Source organism: Somniosus microcephalus, chromosome 11 (assembly GCF_052327205.1).
Source record: "Somniosus microcephalus isolate GS21.2 chromosome 11, FLI_Smic_1.0, whole genome shotgun sequence".
NCBI classification, from domain to species: domain Eukaryota; kingdom Metazoa; phylum Chordata; class Chondrichthyes; order Squaliformes; family Somniosidae; genus Somniosus; species Somniosus microcephalus.
In genome coordinates, this window is record NC_140997.1 from 205,947,964 (window position 1) to 205,969,511 (window position 21,548).

The 21,548-nt window shown below is 43.3% G+C and overlaps 1 protein-coding gene across 1 annotated transcript in view; it reads left to right on the forward strand.

Annotated features, from left to right (window-relative positions):
• vgll4b (vestigial-like family member 4b) overlaps positions 1-14,533 on the forward strand; it is a 148,040-nt gene extending 133,507 nt beyond the window's left edge. The window contains exon 6 of the transcript XR_015080051.1: positions 13,371-14,533. The gene's annotated coding sequence lies outside the window, so the exon portion shown is untranslated. The remainder of the gene's footprint in view (positions 1-13,370) is intronic.
• Positions 14,534-21,548: the final 7,015 nt, after the last annotated feature.

A 21,548-nucleotide genomic window follows, 5' to 3' on the forward strand; every position in this document is an offset into this window, starting at 1 on the left:
CATTGTTAATATAATTTAAAATTGAAAACTATGCTGCATTTTCTTGTGGAATAATTTCTGTTGTGATGGAAAGTTATTATGTGAAATGCCCTTTTAGTCCTTGGGGCAGGGCAGGGCAGGGCAGTACAATCATCTCGATCAATGTAGAGATCATTTCATGGGGTGCAGTGGTGAGACTGACTCAAGTCTCTCGTTCCTCCTTCAGGCCTTTCTGTCGACTGTTTCTGTACTATAACAGGACTGTTGCTGTTGGCCAATGCATGAGATTCAATGGCTGCTTCAGCACCTCTCGAATGGGAATTCCAAAGAAGCAACATAATATCCCGAACAAAGCAGTCACTGGGATATAGAAGAGGGGTTGTGACGGCCTCAGCTGAAATCTATAATTCCAAGTCTAAATTGGACAACCACTTGTATTCAAATTGCATATCAGCTGGTGGAGAGAGCAAAGCATTCAGATTCTGGCTTCATGTAATATAAAAATTACTGTTATTGAACTTAGACTTCACTCTGTTCAATCTTGGTATCTGTGAAGGATTTATATTTTTACACAACATCACAAATCTCTTATCTTGCCTATTTTTTCAGTGCAGTAATTGTCTATTGTATAATCTTACCCGCCACTGGTGCAGTTTGCTCAAATAACTTGGGGGAAAATTAAACCGAAGCATTTTTAGAATTTGTATTGTCATAGTACATTTACTAACCACATCTAATAAATTCAGCACACATTGGGCCGTATTTTCCGATCGGAGGCTTCCTGTGTGCGGAGGCCTCCGATCTGGAAAAAATCTACCTGAGGGCTCCCGAGGTGCGTCTACTTCCGATCCTGGGTCTCCAAACTCGAAATGTGCAGGGCCCACGTATCCCAGAGGCGCATGCAGTTTGCAAGCGTCCCTAGGATCACATGGGCCATGGGGAGCCAATCAAAGAAGGAAATCTCCCTTCATACACTTGACAGATAGACCAGTCAAATATATGAATGGAGATCACCCCAAAATCACTTTAAAACATTAAATTAAAAAAAAATTTAATCACATTTTTAAATTTAGTTGAAATTACAATAAATTAAATATTTTAAAACTTTTTTTGAAAAAAAGAGTTTTTTACGAGGCTAAAAATAAACTTTTAAAAAAAAGTATTTTTAAATGATAAATGAGTATAAATTTTTTTAAACTTTTTTTCAAATCTTATGCTGGTAAAAGTAGGCCTTACGCCTGCTTTTACCAGGTGTAAGATTTCTAAGGGTTTTCTGCGGGCGGAGGTTCTGCAGAAAGCGGAACTCTCCACCTGCAGAGGCCCTTCTCCAGGGCAGGTGTTCGATCTGTCAAGAGCATTCTGAAATGCCTGAAACCGGCGCGTACACACCCGTAGGGATCGGAATATACGGCCCATTGTCTATTGGGGTGATGGAACAAGGGGGCTTTGCCATACTACTATACATGCGAGCACATGGATTTTTATCCCTCTTATCCTCTTTAAAAATGATTTTTACATGAATTAAAGATAATAAACTGAATAAACATATTTTAACCTGAAACTGTTAACCCCACTGAAAAGTTCAGAGGGAGGAGGATGGGGAAATGCTGAATAACTTAATTCAGACAAGGATTATTGTACCTAAAAGTAGATTATCTATCTTCATTTGTCATATTCTGTAAGTAGCTGGTCAGCTTAATCAGGAAAAACTAGAGGGAACCTTTTTCCTGTTTTGACCGCATGAAATCACCATTTTTCCATCTCTTTCAACCTCCCTGGGACATGCAGCTTCTACAACAAAGAGTACAGGCCTTGCTGCCAGACCACCATCAATGTTCTCAGCTTGCAGGGGATCTTTCCCTCTCTTCCCTACTGGAAGGAAGCAGCTGGCCTTCACTCGGAGCTCCCAACAGCAGAACAGGATGGGGGTGAGGAACATGGCAGAGTAGAGGGAATTAAATATGAATCTTGTCGAGGTACAGTAGCGTTGGCGTAATGCTACAGGACTAGTAATCCAGAGGCCTGAACTAATAATCCAGAGACTGAGAGTTCAAATCCCACCATGGCAGTTTGAGATTTTGAATTTTTTTTTTCAATTCTGGAAATCTAAAAAGAGCTGCTACCAGCAAAAGTGCTGGATTGTAGTTAAAAACTCAACAGGTTCACTAATCTTTTAGGGAAGAAAACCTGACGTCCTTACCCAGCCTGACCTATATGTGACTCCAACCAGGGATGGACAATAAATGCTGGCCACGCTGACGAGGCCCACATGAATAAACAAAGAAAATTCTCAATGACTGTATTTTTCTTTCTATGTTAGATTGTGTGAAAGTGATAAGCTCAGGCCACGTCAATGTGACCACCTGATAGCACATCTAAACTACCACTGTGCATGAAGGCCACGCATCCCCATTGATCAGTCTAAACTTGTTTTGTTTTTGTGATCCATCAGTGGAATCGTACTATATCCTTCCATTCCCCAAAATTGGATTTTGTAGCCCTCACTAGAAGGAGGCAACTACAGGGTTATAGGGGGGAAAATTGGTCATTGCCAACTGCCGTTAACCGCTGCCCGAAATGGCTGCAGCGCTAAGCGATACAAGATGTGGGTATCCTCGTATGTTATCCCCCATTCTGACATGCACCTCTAGTTTTTCTGCCCTCTCATCAGCACAACTCCACCCTTGTCTTCCTCATTTCACACACCCAATAAATGCAGCCTGCCCAGCCAGTGGGTCAACAAGAGGTAGCCTGCCCAGCCAGTGGGACTGCAGGCGGATGATTCCATCCCAGATATCCCAGACACAAAGGGGCTGTCTGGGATGCATCCTTCCATCTGCTTCCTCCTCTTCTGCATCTTCCTCTTCCCTCTGCAATCGGGTGCTGTAAATGTGAAATGACAGCATAAAATGCTGCAAATACTCAGTTGGTCAGGCAGCATGTCGACCTGAGACATGAACACCATGGATGTAGCATGACCTGCTGAGTATTTGCAGCATGTTCTGTCTTCTCAAAGGTGTTCAATTACCATCTGAGCCCTTGCAAGCGTCCAGCAGCACTCCCCAAACACTTAAAAAAAAACTTTTTACATATATTGCAGCAAGCCACCACTTTAATAAAATCAAAAAAACCAAGGCCAAACCCTTCCATTCAAACTTATCTGATTGATGTGTGTCCCTTTAATAGCTTCAGACATTGCCACTGTCAGCCTGCTTCTATGCCAGGTTAACCTGGCGTGCTTGGGACCCAGCGCTAGGGTTGAAGTTTGCGTAGGTGACGTTAAGTCGGCGTTGCACACCGACTGCCGTCACCCTGCCACCATTTATTTTACAGGGCACTGTCGGTTACCAGCAACGCAAAAGGGCCCACTTCCATGGCGGCCGCCATGGGGACCGTCTCCAGCTGGTGCAAGAGCGGCGGCCACCATTTTTTCGAGAATCGCTGGCACTAACAGGTGGTGCTAAGTATATGACTTTCTCGCCCATATTGTCTTAAATTGATGCTTTAAATGCTGCTGTCCTAGAAAACTGTTTTAACACTTGGTCCTGATCTTGGAAAAGAGTTGGTGTGCTTTGTTACTGTTTACTGAAACTCCCTTCTTTGGCATAAGAACATGTTAGTCCTTCATCTTTATCCCAAGTTCTTGCTTAAGCTGTTTTTCGAATTTCATCTGACTCTTTTTCCCTTCTATCTAACAAGCTACCAATTCTTACTAGAAAGCATATACTCCATTATGTGAACGTCAAATTGGTCCTCCAAACTGGAACTAAAATTGCATTCCCGCGGTTCAAACATTGCTTGGCACATCACAAGTGCAAAGAACCCACACTGGGAAGGCACTGCTGCATTTTTGGATTTTCACTTTAGATATTTTTCTCTGGCTTAGACATTTGCTTACACCTTATGGTCCAGAGTCTGAGTCAGCTTTGGGATTTTTGATTTTTTAATCAAGGAAGGATTTTGGAATTGAGTTATGTTTGAGTGTTGTGTTTTAAAACAAACTGAATTTGCACAGGTTGTTTAAAAGAAGCCAAAGACTGCAAGCGATGAAAATATGTTTCAAAGCCAGATGGGCAAAATTGTGGAATGTCATACCTCAGTCTATTTGAAACTGACACCGTGCGGGTCTTGTCCCCGGCCCCCATTCAATTTGAGAACAGTCAGAGATGTTTCCTTAACACCCACACTCCAATAGGGGAGTTAGATATCCAAGGCAGACCTGAAACTTGCGACAGTGTGCCTTTACCTGTCAAACCTACATACTTTGTAGCAAGCCCAGGGATTGAACCCAAAACTCTTGTTACTGGATTTCAGCTTAATGGCTATGCCACATGCGCTCATGTGATCTTCCTTGATTTCAGAAGGCGGTAGAATAGACGTTTCAGTAGACTGTGGCATTGATTATAAACTACCAAACAGATTTGTTAAAAAGTAAATGGATAAGTGACCAGAAACAATGGCACACTGTAGATTTTCAGTAATCATTAGCTCACTATCTGTTTGGAAGATGGAAAATAACACACAACACACAGCTGCTGTGCTAAACTACATTGTAAACTGGACTGGAGACAAAGTCCCTGAATATTACCCCTTAGGTGATAGTCTTTCTTTTACCATTTTTGGAGTCTCGGGGGGGCGCTAACATCGACTCCCACCATATTCGGCGGGAGTTTTGCGGCAGCGCTACGGCGTTACATCCTGATTGCCTTCGCCTGCAGATCGTAACGTCATCACCGTGCACATCGCCCCGGACCCAAAATTGACTTCTGCCCCCTGCAGCAGCGCCGGTCGAAAACACCGACAGCTGCAGGAGGCGTGCATCGGGCGGCCGGCTGCTTTGGGGGCGATGATTAAAGGCGAAGTGGCCGAGGTAAGTGGGAAAAAAAGCACCTTTCCTGTTCTAGTTTTTTTCGCGGGTTCCTGCCCGCGATCGATCAGCCTGGCACTCTGCTTGAGCGCCGGGGTGATCGCGCGGGATTGCGGCTGCCTTGGTGGTCCAGTTGGCACTTTTTAAATTGCAGAGCCTGTAGCAATGGCCCTTCCCTTTAAGGGAGGGAAGGAGCCTTTGAACGCGGCAGCGCAGCACGGCCCAGTGTGCGGCGCTGCTGAAGTCTCCGCCCCATTCTCCGACGCTAGCGCCCTAAGAAGGAAGTGGAGTGCTTGATTTAGCGATCCACTTCCCTCTTGGGGCACTAAAACTCAATTTTGATGTCCGGGCACTAAAGTTAGGGCCCAGACAATGTTAGCACCCCAAAATGGTCGATACCGAATTTCCCCCCCTCTGTCTTTCTGATAGCTTCATATGAAGTACTCTATTTGACAAGATAGGCTGATAAATACTTTTCAAAAAATGACTGGGACAAAGGAAATGTAAATATGTGAACCTTAAACTCAAAATGAGCTGCCAGTCAAACATATATTCAAACAAAGTCCGCAAGATATGTGTGTTGGAATTAAAAGGCTTAAGCCGTCTATATTCTAATGCACTTGTGTATCAAAAGAAGCTGAACCATTTTCTGTGCAGAAACCTAGCTTTTAACACCTGATCTCCCATGAGACCGAAACAAACTAATACCATAATACATCATAAACAAAATGATATTTTATCACAGACACCAAGTCAAGTTTGCTAATGAATGGGTAGACATTATTAATGACTTGATTAGGGATACCCAGCCAGAGAACATGCTTTGATTTTCAAAGGCTTAAAACATTCAGCAAGTGATCAACAAACTGCCAAAAAAAACAAAAGCGGAGACAATTATATTTTTGCTATTTTGTGGATTCGAGGGAAAGGTCAAAATGGTCCACTGACCCGCCTTAATTTGGGAAGCGAGCCCAGGGATTGCCTCCTAGTTATCTATCCGGCATTCCCTGCTTTAATGTAAGAATCAATTAGCAAGTGGCAAAGAGAGATTTATACCTTTAAGTGATCGGAAAATGCTACCACTCTGGCAAGAATTTTCATTAAGGCCGTGATTTTCAGTGTTGGGATGGGTGCGAGTCAGCTGGTTTCTGGGTTCCAGTCCCGCCTCCAGCTGCCTCCGCTTCTCAGACATGATTTTCCCTTGCTTGGCCTGGTTAAGCCCGCCTTACCAGCCAATTAACAGGAAGTGGGTGTGATGACGTCATGTGATGACGCATCATCTGCCAGTTTCCTTAAAGGGACCACGCACAATTTTATTTTGACAGTTGATTTCTCAGTGTTTGACAGCATTGAGGTGCTGAAAACACTGAAAATCACTGCACAAAGTTGAACTCTTGCATCCAGGCTCTCCAATGACTCCCTCCATATGCTGGAATAGATGGCAGCTACAGGTGAGATGACAGAAGAGATCTGTCACTGGTGAGAGAGGTTTTCCCAATGAGCTGGCACTGAACATATAGTTGGATTTAAAAACTTGTAAGCTAAAGAAATCTGTATATGTTTTAAAAATGCAGTAACCAACATTTTCTTACCTCTGAAACTCACTATGTGCAACATTGCATCCTTCACACCACTTCTGCAGCTGTCATCTTTACACAAACATTACAGCAGACTCTCAACACGCCACACTTACCTGGCATGCTGTCCGGACGTCGTGAAACCTGACCCAGAAGTGGGATAATCAAAAAACAGGCTGAAAACTACTGACGAGTACCTATTAATAGGCAGTTAATTGCCTTTAATCCTTTTCCCGCCGCTAGTGTTGGGTCTATTCGCAAATCGGGGACCCGACACTTGGGAAGGTTGTTTGGAGGCGGGTTGACGACAGGTTTGGGACCTGCCGTCAATCAAAAGGACTTTAATCTCTGACCCGCCTCTCTGAGTGCCGGCAAAATCGCGGCTTAAATGTGTATTGATGAAGTCCATCATTTTAAGGGTTACCCATTTATCTCTGCTGCAGTGAATGATTGGGCCAGTCACACTCCCAGGTTACCTCTTGGGTTGTGGCCATTAAGATATTTACCAAACTGGGTTCTCAGAGAACCTGACCAGATAGGTTTCAGACTTCTCCAGACATTATGGGGCGATTTTAACCCTACTCGCTCAGCAGAAATCTGGCAGGTGGGCAGTTAAAATCGCCCTGGCTCTTACCTGTCCAAAAACCGCCATGATCGCAACATCTGCAATTTTAACCTGCTCTCCTGAGCAGGCAGCAAGGTAACACGCCCAGAGCCAACAGGGTCCTTCCTTACATATGCATGTTGCGGCCCAGTTACATCATTGAGACCCAACTGTAATTTTAACCCCGGCCTGAGCAGGGAATCCACCTGGATTTAAAATTGGGGCCTATGGCTTGGATATTCGACTGCCATATTGGGCCAGTAATTCCTGTCCCAACGCGTGAGTACGGTCGGGGTACTCACGCGTCTGGCCGGAGGAAATGCCGGTTTTCAGCATGCACAGCGCATGCGGGGAAAACCGGCATTTCCTGCCCTCTAAACGAAGGGGTTCAGAGGCAGAACGTGCACGACTGCACAGGCAGCGAGTGCGCAGTAAAATTCCTTTTTTTTTTCAAAGTTGCGCGCGTGTAAAGGCCTTCGGTCTTTACGCGTGGAAAAAGAAGACGTAAGTATTTAGTTTTTCAGGTAAGTGGGCTTTTAGTACAATGTAGAATTTTTTTTCCCACAGGTTTGTTATTTTTAAAGAATTTACAGGATGGTAAGTTTAGTTTTAGACCCTATTTTTTTTTAATTTATTTTTTTCAAAAAATTGATTAATTGTTTAAAACATTTTTAAAAACTTATTTATAGTTATTATAATCAGTGGGATGTTTTTTAAAATTTTATTTAAAGTTAAAGTAGTGTTTTGGCAGCCCATACTTTTCATGAGTTTGACAGCTCTTACTGTCAAACTCATGAATGAGTTTCCCCTCCCCTGATTGGCTGCACAGTGCTCACCTGATCCCAGCCGGCACATCGCACTAACTACGCCGCTGGATTAGGTTAGCACAGCGCGCCGACAGCTGAACCGGGCCTGTGAAAGGAAATGCAAGCAGGCCCGGGCTTCAGATGTTGGCGCGCAGTGTGAGTGCAGATCGGGGGCTTGCACGCGCGACAAGCCCCCGATCTAATTTCAGGGCCATTGATGTAGGCAAAAAAAGGGCAATCAGGACCCATGCCTGAAACGGGTATTAAGACCGTTGCATATTCAAATAAGAGGCCTAATGTCTGTTCGAGGCCCCCTCTGCAATATTGGGTTTCCCATAATGCAGCTGGCACTGGGCTGGCTGTGTTCAGGAAAACAAGGTTTACATTCGGCCTAACGCTGTAGGCCACAATGAACAAGGTAAATGTTTAAAATATACTTACCTTAATGCGGAGTACTCCTGCTCCTCCTAACCCCACATTAAAATCATGCAGGCCATTGCCAGCCACCACTCCCCCCACCCCCCTCCTGATTGCCACACAACTAACCTCCCGTTCCCGGCCTCTTCCCCCCCCCCCGATCACCACCGACCGTTACCCAGCCTTCCCAATCAACACTACCCTCCTTCTCGGCCATTCCTACCCTCCCTCCCAATAGTCCCCCTTCCCAGTCCTCTTTAAGGACTTACCTGAGGGCCTCTGCTGGTGTTACAGCAGCCCGAGATTTGAGTCCTCTTCTCTGGCAGGATGCCCAGTAGGTGTCCATAGCTTGCCAGCTCAATGATGATGAAACCCAATATTACGTATGCCTTGGGCCTATCCATTCAGGTTCTGGGATTGAATTTCTAGGATTATCTTGGATAATATTGGCTAGAGAAGCCCTAACAAAATTTTGATTGTAGGATGTCCAGAACCATCTCAAAATATTCATGACAAGCAATGTGTTTTTTTTTAAACTACTCTAAGGCCTTGGGATTGATGATACCTTCCACATCAGACAATCCAGATGAAAGGCTTTTCGCAACTCCCTTACAGCTCAATATATTGGCATAGTTGTCTCCCAACCATGTAGTCCGAGTGGATAGTGCCTTTGCAGAAATTTATAGTAGTGGCAGTCTTGTAGCATTTTCTTCACCCTGACCATTACTACCAATACAAGCTCATAAAATAGAGAACTCCTCTGTACCATCCATGGCATTTGAGCAAGATATAAAACCAGTGTGTTCTCCTGTTGACAGACAATGTAACTTTGGCCTGTTATAGAATCATAGAATAGTACAGCACAGAAGGAGGCCATTCAGCCCATCGAGTCTGCTCCAGCTCTCTCGAAGACTATTCCAGTTAGTCCCACTCCCCCTGCTCTTTCCCCATATCTCTGCAATTATTTCTCCTTCAAGTATTTATCCAACTGCCTTTGGAAGGCAACTATTAAATCTGTATCCACCACCCTATCAGGCAGTACATTCATATCCTAACCACTCGTTGCATAAAAAAGTTTTTCCTCATGTCGCCTTTAGTTCTTTTGCTAATCACCTTAAATCTGTGCCCTCTGGTTATCGACCCTTCAGCCATTGGAAACAGTTTCTCTTTATTTACTCGATCTAAACCCTTCATGATTTTGAACACCTCTATCTAATCTCCTCTTAGCCTTCTCTGCTCCAAGGAGAACAACTCCAGCTTCTCCAGTCTATCCACGTAACTATAATCCCTCATCCCTTGGACCTTTCTAGTAAATCTCCTCTGCACCCTCTCCAAAGCTTTCACATCCTTCCTAAAGTGTGGTGCCCAGAATTGGACACAATACTCCAGCTGGGGCCGAACTAGTGTTTTATATAGGTTTAGCATAACTTCTTGGCTTTTGTACTCTATGGGCAGGATTTTCATTGGGCCGTGGAGTCGGGATTGGAGGCGTGTGGGGGGTTAAAATTCCGAAATCAGGGGTCCCGACCCCACCCCGCACCCAACCCGCCTGCATGCCAGTTTCAAAGGAGGCGGGTACCTGCCCTGCACTGGGACCCGCCTACCCGAGGCAGGAAGGGATTAATGCCAATTAACTGCCTGTTAACAGGTAGTTAACAGGCAGTTTTTAGCTTAATCCCTATTTTTAATGCTGAAGCGTGGGATTCCCGACGGCTCCAAACCACGCCAAGTTTGCGAGGTGGGCTGTCGGGTTGAAGGACTTGGAGGGGTCGAGATGTCGGTGTTCAGGTGAATGATGTGTGCATGAGTGCAAAGGTAAGTGTGTTTGGTGTGTCTAAAGTGTTTAAAGAAGTTTAAATGACCTTTTCTTGCCTTTTCAGCCTTCCTTTAGGTCTCAGGAGTCCCTCATCTCACCGGCACAGAAAGCAGAATGGCTGCGAACTGTCAAAAGTGACAGCCTTCAGCTTTCTGTGCAGGAGAGATTTCTAACTGAGCCTGTGGAGAAGGACTCAGGTTAGAAGTAAGACGGTCAGTGTTTGACAGCTTCAAACAGCTGTGAAACGCTGATATTTCATCTGTCAAAACCTCTTGACAGATGAAATTTCAGTCTGTGACGTCACCTGTTGTCGGGTGGCCCTTAATTGGCCTGCTGAGCCCACTGGGCGGGCTCAACAAGGTCAATCAAGTTAAAATCACGTGGATTGGCCACATCTCGATGGAGGCGGGACTACAACCCCGAAAGTTGTAGTCCCGCCTCCTACCCGGCGGGAATGAAAATCCAGCCCTATGCCTCTGTTTATAAAGCCCAGGATCCCAAATGCTTTCTTAACTGCTTTGTTATCCTGTCCTGCCACCTTTAAAGATTTGTGCACAAGCACCCCCAGGTCTTGCACCCCCTTTAAAATTGTACCATTCAGCATGTATTGTCTCTCTTACCAAAATATATTACCTTACACTTTTCTGCATTGAATTTCATGTCATTCCTCAGGCTGTCTATGTCCTCTTGAAGTCAATTACTATCTTCCTTATTGTTTACTGCACTTCCAAGTTTCGTGTCATCTGCAAATTTCAAAATTGTGCCAAACCCAAGTCATTAATGTATATCAAAACAGCAGTTGTCCTAGTACTGAACCTTGAGGAATGCCACTGTATACTTCCCTCCAGTTCAAAAACAGCTATGCACCACAACTCTGTTTTCTATCCCTTATCCCAATTTTGTATCCATGCTGCGACTGCCCTTTTTATACCAAGGGCTTCAATTTTGCTAATCAACCTAATGTGTGGCACTTTATCAAACACCTTTTGAAAGTCCATATACACATCAGCTGCATTGCCCTCAAAAAACTCAATCATGTTAGTCAAACACGATTTGCCCTTAACATATTTGTGCTGGCTCTCCTTTATTAGTCTAATGCTTGTCAAAGTGGCTGTTAATTTTCTCCTGGATTATTGTTTCTAAAAGCTTCGCCACCACTGACGTTAAACTGACTGGCCTGTAATTGCCAGGTTTATCCTTCTCCCCTTTTTTGAACAAGGGTGTAGCATTTGCAATCCTCCAATCCTTTGGCAACACTCCTGTATCTGAGGAGGATTGGAAGATTGTGGCAATCACCTCTGCAATTTCTACCCTTACTTCCCTCAGTAACCTAGGATGCATCCCATTCGGACTGGGTGACTTAGCCACTTTAATTACCACCAGCCTGTCTAGTACCTCCTCTTTATCTATTTTTATCCCATCCAGTATCCCAGCAACCTCCTTGTTTACCATAGCTTTGGCAATGTCCTCTTCCTTGGTAAATGCTGATGCAAAGTACTCATTTAGTGCCTCAGCCATGCCTTCACCAATAGTTCTCCATTTTGGTCCCTAATTGGCTCCACCACTCCTCCGACAACCCTTTTACTGTTAAATATTAATGTTATATCAACAAGGAGAATGGGGGGAGTGGCATACGCTCTGGGAAATGGGATATGTTTTGGAAATAGGTTATTGGTGCGAAAGCACATGCTTATGTTGATTGCCTCTCCAGTTAATGTAATATGGCAGCAGGAATATGATCCTTCCCCACAATTAGCCCTGTCATAAGGAAATTACCTCCATGATCTCTGACAAATGAAACTAATCCTCATGGTGTCTGAGCAAAAAACAGGTTTCAGACTTGCTGGCGATTCTATGTGAGAAATTGTTGTTGGTTTGCTATTTGGGCTCTAACTGTGGGTTACTACAGGAAACTTTCGATTTACCGGCACCTAAATAACCGGAAATCTCGGTTAACCGGCAAAATTCAGGAGTAGGTTCAGGTAACTTTTATTACTTGCCTTCCTCCATCTGTTGGCTGTGCAAGGGTGTGGCTGCAGCTGTTGCTAAGCTACCGAGACGCTTGCAACTTGTGGCCATTGTTCTGAACCTGTTGCTAAGCAACAGGGTTTGTTGCTTTATACGGAGCTCTCAGCTCTGTATCTTTTACTATAGCTTTCGGTTATCCGGAATTTTTGATGAACCGGCACCACGTCGGTCCCGTCCGTGCCGGATAAAAAAAAGTTTCCTGTAACAGTTTCTGGGAGTAGTTACTCTTGCTGGATTACATACAATTTTGCTGTTTTGAGTCTGTGGGCTATAATCTGACATACGTTTGCTCCCAGTCCACTATTGATTTTAAAATTCTCATCCTCATATTCAAATCCCTCCATGGTTTTGCACTCCCTATCTCTGTGACCTCCTCCAGCCCTACAACCCTCTGCTTCAAGATACCTGTGGTATGTTTGATAATTCTAGTGTAGCATAGAGTTTATTGCACAAAGGCTCTGCTTCTGTCTATGACTAATGTGTAGACGTCATAAGCCACAACTGCATAAGGTAACCCTGGTACCTCCTTTCAACTTTTCATTATCCTTCAAGGTTGGCACAATGAATAGCCTTAAAATGAAGGCACCCCAAGCTTCTGGGGAAACAGACATTGAGATTTTAAAAAATCCATTTCAACAACAACTTGGGAGTTAAAGCGCATCTTTAACGTAGTAAAACATCACAAGGCACCTCACAGGGGTGTTACCAGACAAAATTTGACACCGAGCAACATAAGGAGATATTAGGGCAGGTGACCAAAAGCTTGATCCGAGGTAGGTTTTAAGGAGCGTCAAAGGAAGAGAGGTAGAGAGGCGGAGAGGTTTAGGAAGGGATTTCCAGAGCTTAGGGTCTAGCAGCTGAAGGCACGGCCACCAATGGTGGGATGAAGGAAATCGAGAATGTACAAAATGCCAGAATTGGAGGAACGCAGAGATCTCAAGAGGGTTGTGGGGCTGGAGGAGGTTACAGAGATGGGAGGGGCAAGGCCACGGAGGAGTTTGAAAACAAGGATAAGCGCTTAGTGGCATTTATTCAAATTTTATAATTATTTTTGACGGAAAATAACAAATAGCTTTTTAAAAAGTTAATTATTTCAGTTTCTTAAAAGAGGATCTTGATTATATAAAAACAGAATACAATTTTAATTTGCAATTTTTTGCTGGAATTCTACTACTGTGTCACCAACTGATCATTTTATTCTAAAAATATAAAGATGAACTATAATGGCTGTGGTCTAGAAAATGTGCTGTAATTGTTTTATTCTCTCCTTTTATAGAGTTATTTATTCTCAAGTCAGCCACTATTTCCCATCTTCAAGACAGGCATCCAGACAACTTGGCTGCTATCAATACTACTCTGTAACTGAATGCAAAGAGGTGCCCAAGAGAGTCTTGCCTGCCAATTTTCCCTCCGTTCCAGTGGGAAACTGTCTGTTTTTGTTCCATGCCTTCCTTGAAGGCCCAATTGGGACTAGAAACTTGTGTAGGGATTTGCAGGCATGAAGCCATGTTTTACCACTTCATGTTACAGTGGTTTCGTGTATGAATTTGTTGTGCCATTTGTTCTGTGGGCTTTTTTACAGCAATATACAAATTTTGTTTAACATAGAACCATATAAGTTTACAGCACAGGAGGGGGCCATTTAGCCCATCCTATGTGCATGATCTTTGCTAAACCCATCTCAAACTAAGCCCACTGCCCTACTCGCTCCCCATAGCCTTGTATCTTTCCGTACTTCAAATATTTATTCAATTTTCCCATAAAAAATGCAATGGTCTCTGCCTCAACCACTCCCTGTGGAAACGCACACTATGTTCCAACAACTCTGTGAAGAAAAAAAATCTCATCTCATCTCTCCTTACTCCGTTAGTAATAATTTTAAATTCTTGACCCTTTGTCACTGACTCCCCAGCCAGAAGAAATAATATTTTCTTATTAACTCTATCAAAACTTTTAATTTAAAAACCTCTATTAAATGTCCTCTTAGTCTTTTCTGCTCCACTGGAAATAACCCCAGCTCTCAAGTCTCCCCTCATTACTATAGTTTCCCATCCCTGGCATCATCCTGTGAGTTATCTATGACTTTAATGTCCTTCTCATAATGGGCCACCTAAACTGCACACAGTGGCGTAACCAATGCTTTGTATAAATTCATCATTACTACATTATGCTTGTACTTTATGCTCCTATATATAACACCCACATTTCTATTGTCCTTTTTTTATAGCTTTATCTTCCTGCACTCGCACCTTTGCAGAAAAATATATTTAAACTGTTCATCTCTGTCCTTATAGAATTGGAACTCCACAGCAAGACTCCTTAAATGCTATCAAGTTTCAGTGACATTGACTCTCTACACTTCATGTGGAGTGGTGACCAGCGGTCTAATCATTATGGGTTATCATATTTGTCCATAAAAATAAACCAGGATCAGTCACATTAATTTTACTCCTACTTTCTTTTCTAATAATCCAGCTTGATGACAAGATCTGTCTTTCATCCACCTATGCTAGTGGGAAGTATTGCTACATGTGTTTAGAAACTATGGGAAAGTTTTTGCACTCTGTGGCAGAAACTCTTTGGGACTTGATTGAAAACATTCTCTAGAACAAACACAACATGGAGGTCTATGCAATATCTGACTCCACACCACAAAGAATGAGCTGAGAGAGTCTTACCTACTCTGCCATTTTCTCTGGTCAATGGGAAGTGTCCAGGACATGAGGCAATGTTTGGCTATTCTGAAGGTGTATCAACCATACAGTCATCTAGATATTCGTAAGCTTTTAAGCCATTACATTTTTGCGGTAGTTATTTTCTACACCAAAACATTTCCATAAAAATACTAACTCAAAAAAACTTTGGTGCCTGCAGAGTGGCAAAAGAGAGCAGCAGGCCTACATTGGATTGAAAGCCTTGACTAATTTTGATAAGATTATAGTTATACGGTCTGTTGTAGCTTATTACAATGCTCTTCATGTGCAGTTATATTTTCTAATACTGTAACTTGGTTTCAAATTATTCAAAACCTCTGCATCTGTAATATTACTAAATGGTATTATTTAAAAAAAATCTGTCCCATTAGTCTGAAGAAAGAAAGCAAATGATGAGGCCATATGATTTTCACTATCAGATCAATGGAAGGGTCATGAATAAGTAAAATTAGACCACTCCTTTCCACCAGAAATGAGATGTACTGCTTCCGTGAAACTAATGGCTAAAAATTCCAATGTGCCTGTTCATAGCATGACACGGTAGTGGATGTTGTCCCGAATATCACCCTTAATACAGTCAAATCAGCATTTTTGTGGTCTTCCTCTTGGTCTTGATCCCTCTATGTGAGAGTGCATAATAATCTTTGCCAATCTGATATCACTCATTCTGTTTACATGTCAGAAATATATGGCATCTTTCAGTGATTCATTCCACTACTGTTTTGTTCCGTTGACATTTCTTTAATATTGTGCTGTGGATCCTACAAATACCTGGAATGGCATTACCTTGGAAGTGACGTTGTAACCTAGATACAGTGATACAGAACAGTAGGCCGTTAGAAACAAATCAGCAACAAGAAAGCATTTTGAATTGCAAAACAGTGAAACTTTTTTTGAAAAGCTTTCAGCAATGCAACATTTACATTTTAATTATTGAGGAATAGTATCATTGTGGGAAGTCAGCCAAGGCAACTTAATCGCTGCTCTTCTCAATTTATTTCTTCCCACACCATTTAGCCTGTGGCTGGATGATGCTAATGTATATTCAAAATACTAGAATTAGAATTATTATGTATGGATCAAAAATAGCCAGGTTAACTGAAAATAGCAGCTATTTTATTTGGTTAAAACAAGAAGAAAAATCAAATTTTGGGAATTGCCTCCAGATTTTAGTTCTCCATGTAGTGAACTTTTAGTAGCGCTGTTTTTGAAGTAGCAAATATTTTGGATGGCTGTCAGCTACAAACTCAATTACTCAAAGACTGATGACATGATCTTTGCCCAGAGCACCCTGAGACAAATGTAAGGTGCTTGACAGAAAAGGGTTTTTAGGTACTTTGGCATAACAGTAATACCCAGACTCCCAGCTGTTTATAACCAAATGAAATGAAGTGGAGTAGCCTCCTCATCTCACAGATAGGATTATTATACTTCCTCATCTTCTCCACCTATTCCAAATGCTACCCCATCTGCTTCCTAGCACAGCAATTCCAGAACTCAATAAATATTTGTCCAGAAGCAACATACGGCAGATGCTGGAAATCTGAAATAAAAACAGAAAATGCTGGAAACACCTCAGCAGCTGTGGAGAAAGAAACGGTTAATGTTTCAAGTCGATGACCTGACATCAGAATATTTGTCCAGATTGCTCTGTAAAGGGAGGCAGCTAAAGATATGCTTAACATGGCTTTAAGTCCCCAATAAGAAAGACAGATCGAGTCTCCTGAAACGCAGATGTTTGTGCTGGGCTGCGCAGCTCTAGAGACCCATTGCGAGAAAAGCTATGACTGGCCATGAAGACGAGGGCCGATCGAGGTAGGCTTAATTTTATTTTAAACTTGTCGTATACAGGGTTCCTCGCTGTAAAGTCCCTGAATACATTTACTTCAAATAGCAGACAGCGTGTGCAGTGGGCGAGCTGAAGTGACCACCTTGTGGTCAGCCACTAAGAATTTCAGTTTCTTTCGAGACTGAGTGAGTGCATCTGTGTCCTCCCCTACACTAGTGACTTCCAATGGATTAGTTTGTGACTCCAGTTCGTCCACATCACTCTCTGCTAACTCCAAAGTTACGGCAGATGAGCAGAAAGACCCCCATGGATAATCACCCCCCCTTATAACCTTAAAACATCAGGGAGATGTTCTATGTGTAACTAGTTAATCCATGGCTAATTTCGCTTGATTCCAAGTCCTATTATATACGCATATAACACTCCACTGGGAATAACATAAAACATAGTTTACCTGCTCATAAGGAAGCTCTTTCTAATTCATTCATGACATTATTACTTGTGAGTTTTTGGATTTACCTAAACAGACTGGGTACTTGGCTTATTTCTCATGATTTCCAGGATTCAGATTTTTCATTGCTTCTGAATATTTCTCTGTCCCTATTATGCATCCTCTAGCTGAGTGAGGTATACATGTTTTTCTAGTCAGCAAAATGATTCACCTTCAAGTTCTGTATTTGATCTCTTTCTATGTGTATCTACCTGTTACTTCAATCAGTTGGACACTATACCAATGAGACTTCTGTTTAAACAGAGCATTGGCTCAGTCACTTAATTACCTATACAAGTTTAGACTTGGTTTCTGCTTTATCGGCACAATTCTCTGCTAAAATTGCAATAACTGCTATTACTGCATTAACAGTAATACTAAGGCTTTACGTATTTTTGTTCTGTGCATCCTTATACCTCTCTTCCCTGGCTCCCCCACCCTCACCTGTACTGTGCGAGAAGCTCATGAATTTTATTTTAACTAAGGATAGAGATTTGCCCCTTCCCTTTGCCTGCCAAGCCAAACCTCCTCCCACTCTAGAACTGAACCCCATTCTCTCTCTAATTTCTCCCCAATTTCACCCTCGCTCCTGGTAAGCTCATCCCGTCCATGAAACACACTTCCTGCTCACTCAACCTTATTTCCACTAAACTCCTGACCACCCAACTTACCTTCCTGGCCCCCATGCTAACTGATATTGTAAGTGGTTTTCCCTCCCGAGGCACCGACCCCTACCTTTCAAAACTGCCATCACCATTCCTCCTCAAAAAGCTACTCTTGACCCCTCTGTCCTGTTACTTACCACCCCATCTCCAACCACTCTAAAGCCCTTGAATGTGCTATTGCATCCCAGATCCATGCCCCTCTCTTCCGCAACTCCCTATTTGAATCTCTCCAATCAGGGCCATTCACAGCACCGAAACAGCTCGAACCAAAGCTATCAATAACATTGTGTGTGGCTAACCATGATACATTATCTCTCTTCATCTTCCTCAACCGCTCTACAGCCTTTGACACAGTTGACTGCCCAATCCTCTCTCCACGCTTCTCCTCCAGCTTGTCCAGCTCGGTGGGACTGACCTTGCTTGGTTCCACTCTTACCTACCTGATCTTAGCCAGAGCATCGCTAGCAATGGATCTCATCCCATCCTAGCACTATTATCTGGAGTTCCCTAAGGATCCATCCCTGGCCTCTTCCTCTCATGGCGACATCAAACAGCAGACATGGAGTCAGTTTCCACATGTACGTTGATAACACTCAGCTCTAGGTCTCCACCACCTATCTCGCTGCCTCTGTGCTGTCTGACTGCTTGTCTGCCATCCAGTCAGATAAGTTGTAATTTCATCATTGACCATGTAGAATTGCCAACAGAACTAGCAGTAATCACAACTTCATATATTTGGCAATCTCCCAAGGACGTATTATGAGGATCTACTGTAAATTAGCCATTCTTATACCTGGCACCCAATAGCATGGATTTTTCACCAGATCCGCCTGATTTATTGGTGTAAATTGGACGGAGTTCCTTGATGTTCGATCTTTACTCACTGTTTGCGAGAGCAATCTAAAACTAATCTCACTGCCCCGCTTGTTCCCAATAGCAGTGTATTAGTATCAAAATATTAGTCTCTGTTTCAAATATTTATCCAACTATCAATTAAAAGATGCAAATGTCTCGGCCTCAACAACTCCCTGTGGAAAAGCAATCTATGCTTCAACAACTCTCCCTGTAAAGAAATTTCTCTTAACCTCTCTCCTCACTCTCAGTAATTTTCAACTGATGACCTCTTATAACCGACTCCCCAACAAACAACAACAACTTGTATTTATATAGCCCTTTTAACGTAGTAAAACATCCCAAGGCACTTCACAGGAGTGTTACAAAACAAAATTTGACACCGAACCACATATGGAGATATTAGGGCAGATGATCAAAAGCTTGGTCAAAGAGGTAGGTTTTAAGGAGCGTCTTAAAGGAGGAAAGAGAGGTAGAGAGGCGGAGAGGGAGGGAATTCCAGAGCTTAGGACCTTGGCAACTGAAGGCACGGCCACCAATAGTTGAACGATTAAAATTGGGGATGCTCAAGAGGCCAGAATTAGAGGAGCGCAGATATCTCGGGGGGTTGTGGGGCTGAAGGAGATTACAGAGATAGGGAGGGGCGAGGCCATGGAGAAATTTGAAAACAAGGATGAGAGTTTTTAAATCAAGGCGTTGCTTAACCGGGAGCCAATGTAGGTCAGCGAGCACAGGGATGATGGGTGAACGGGACTTGGTGCGAGTTAGGACACAGGCAGCATAGTTTTGGATGACCTCAGGTTTATGGAGAGTAGAATGTGGGAGGCTGGCCAGGAGTGCATTAGAATAATCATCCAGTACTGGATGAGCAGAAATTTCCTCCAATTAAATATTGGGAAGACCAAAGCCATTGTCTTTGGTCCCTGCAATAAACTCCATTCCCTAGCCACTGACTCCATCCCTCTTCCCGGCAACTGTCTGAGGCTGAATCAGATTGTTTGCAACCTTGGTGTCATATTTAACCCTGAAATGAGCTTCCGACCACATATCCGCGCCATCACTAAGACCACCTATTTCCACCTCTGGATCATCGCGCGACTCCGCCCCGCCACAGCTTATCTGCTGCTGAAACCCTCATCCAAAGGAAACAATCTTTCTCTATTCACTCTATCAAAGCTCTTAGTGGAAGTAGTCTGAGTATCTCTTCTAACTATAGCTTCCCATCCCTGGCATCATCATCATGAATCTGCACTGTATGTTCTCAATAGCTTTAATATAATGGGGCATCCAATACTGTACTGTACTGACCAATATTTTGTACAAATTCATCAGTACATCTTTATGCCTGTACTCTATACCCCTATTTATAAAACCCCCAATGCTATTTTGGCCTTTTTTATGGGTTTATCTATCTGTACTCACACTTTTAGGGAATTATGTATTTGAACCCCCGAGATCTCTTCTGTTCATCCAACCCCTTCAGCATCTTTCCATTGAATATATCCTCTCATTCCTTATTTTTCCTTTCTTACTTAGTACAGTGCATTTTTGGAAGTTGTAGTTGGCTTCTTTTATTTTTCCTGACCTTGTAAGGCCACTAGCCCTTTTCCCGCACTAAGAGGCCATGCATGGAATGGTTGACTTCATACTCAACTGTTCTGGCCATGTCCTTGAGGCCCTGCTTGGTGCCAAACAGGGCAGTGCCTTGCCAGTTACATCACAGCACCTGGGTTCTGCTGCTGACTTGATCCGACATTTTTTCCACTGTGCGCCAAAACTAATTCTGAGGGTGCTTCCCCCTTTAAGCTGCTGCAGACCTTTAAATCCTGCAGCAGTTTGCTATTTCCTGCCACTGAAACAGGAGAGTTCCCAATCAGAGCCATTTCTGATGCCTGAAGCTTGCCCAAAATATTGTACTTAGGCTGACCCCGGAAATTACAATGGTGTTAGTGTTCATGATGTCTGGCGGAAGTAATTCACGCTCTGCCCTGCTTCCAGTTGTGATTGTGGCTGAGCAGAAAATCCCGGCTAATTAGTCTTCCGGAGAAACCGTCATTGCCGCTACCACTAGACAGATCATCGAAATTGTTCTGCTTCTAACTCTGCCCTTTTGGTGGAAATGGCTGGGAAACGTTGCTATCAATTAGAAAAACAGCTGGTCACTTCAATAACTTAACCCTTCTCTAGATTGAAATCAAATTGCATAAAGCGCCTTCTGACAGCCAGTGACAGCTATCCACATATGGGGGCGATAGTTTCCGTCTTCTCTCCTCCAGTTTCTCGGCATACTCCGGGTAGGGTGGAATATGGTTTGCAGGTGCAGAAGTGGTGCCAGGTGCAGGAACAGCCTGCCCACTTGCCAGCATAAATACTTAAAATTAATGCATGATGATGCAGTGACAACATGTGCCACCTTTTCTGTCAACTACGCATTAACTTACAGCTGTTGTAAGGGAACTCGCCATAAAACAATCATTCCCTGTTGCCCTGGTGTAGACAGTGCATTGATTTAGAAATCACTGGTGATTTCTCTGCAGTGCAACTGTTTAACTTTAAACATTTTTTTTTGGATTTTTGTTGCCTGCTAAAGGTTTACCTTCTGCTCTATGGCTGTCTGCCTTGTATTTTCTCAGGCCTGTGCCCATTGCTGTCTTTACAGGATGGCATTCCCAATGGGATTTCCTTGTATTTTGATGCCATGGAGGAAGATAAGGAGCAGCAGCAGAGGGATAATAGGTAGGTAAGGCTCCACGTGAGGTATGTACTAACCACCCAGCGGCATCCTGCCACCAGAAGATACAGACCACGATGATCCTACCTGCACCAATCCAGCCTAAGACTCCACATTCACAAGGAAATCATCCAGGCATTGTGCCACATATTGGCACCTGGACCTCGACACTCCACCGTTACTCAACCACCGCACTCAATGTTTTTGCTTCAC